Source organism: Condylura cristata, unplaced genomic scaffold (genome assembly GCF_000260355.1).
Source record: "Condylura cristata isolate star-nosed mole 26May11 unplaced genomic scaffold, ConCri1.0 scaffold00040, whole genome shotgun sequence".
Taxonomy (NCBI): domain Eukaryota; kingdom Metazoa; phylum Chordata; class Mammalia; order Eulipotyphla; family Talpidae; genus Condylura; species Condylura cristata.
In genome coordinates, this window is record NW_004567141.1 from 2,230,415 (window position 1) to 2,231,203 (window position 789).

Genomic DNA, 789 nt, shown 5'->3' on the forward strand with positions numbered 1-789 from the left:
TGTTGATAGAATATATTTTTGTCTTGCAATATGATGACCCCCCTTTGTGTTAGCTAACACTTCATGTCAATTAACATTTCTTTTTTTGTGTGTTGACCACTTTGAAGAATTTCCTCTCTGAGTTTTTGAAGTATATGGTATAGTAATGTTTATTATAATCACTGTGCTGTGTATTAGATCTCCAGAATTAATTCATCTTCCAGTTGCATTTTTGTACCTGAACAAAACCTCCCTATGTCCTTCTACTCCTTTCTGTGAGTTCAGCTCTTTCAGTTGAGTTTCCACACATTAGTGATGTATGGCACTTGTCTTTCTCTCTCCAGCTACTTCATTTAGCATAATGTCCTCCATGCTGTCACAAATGGCAGGGTTTCTCTCTCTCAGCACTGGATAACCCTCCACTGTGTAATGTGTGTCATGCCTTCATTATCCATTCATCCCCTGATGGGCATGTAAGTTGCTCCCATATGTTGGCTATGTGAAAAATGCTTCAGAAATCATGGCAGTATCTGTTTGATGTCCTTCTCACTTCCTCTGGCTATGTACCCAAAAGAATCACTGCATTACATGGTAGATCTATTTTCATGTTTTTGAGGAACACCCTGCTGTTTTCCAGAGTGGTTCTAGGAGTCTGTATTTACATCAACACTGCACAAGGGTTCCCACTTTTTAGTCAACACTTATTATTTCTTGTTTTTTGATAGAACCATTCTTGCAGGTCTGTTGTGATCTCTGTGATTTTCATTCACATTTATCTGGCGATTTGTGATGGACATCTTGTCATGTGTT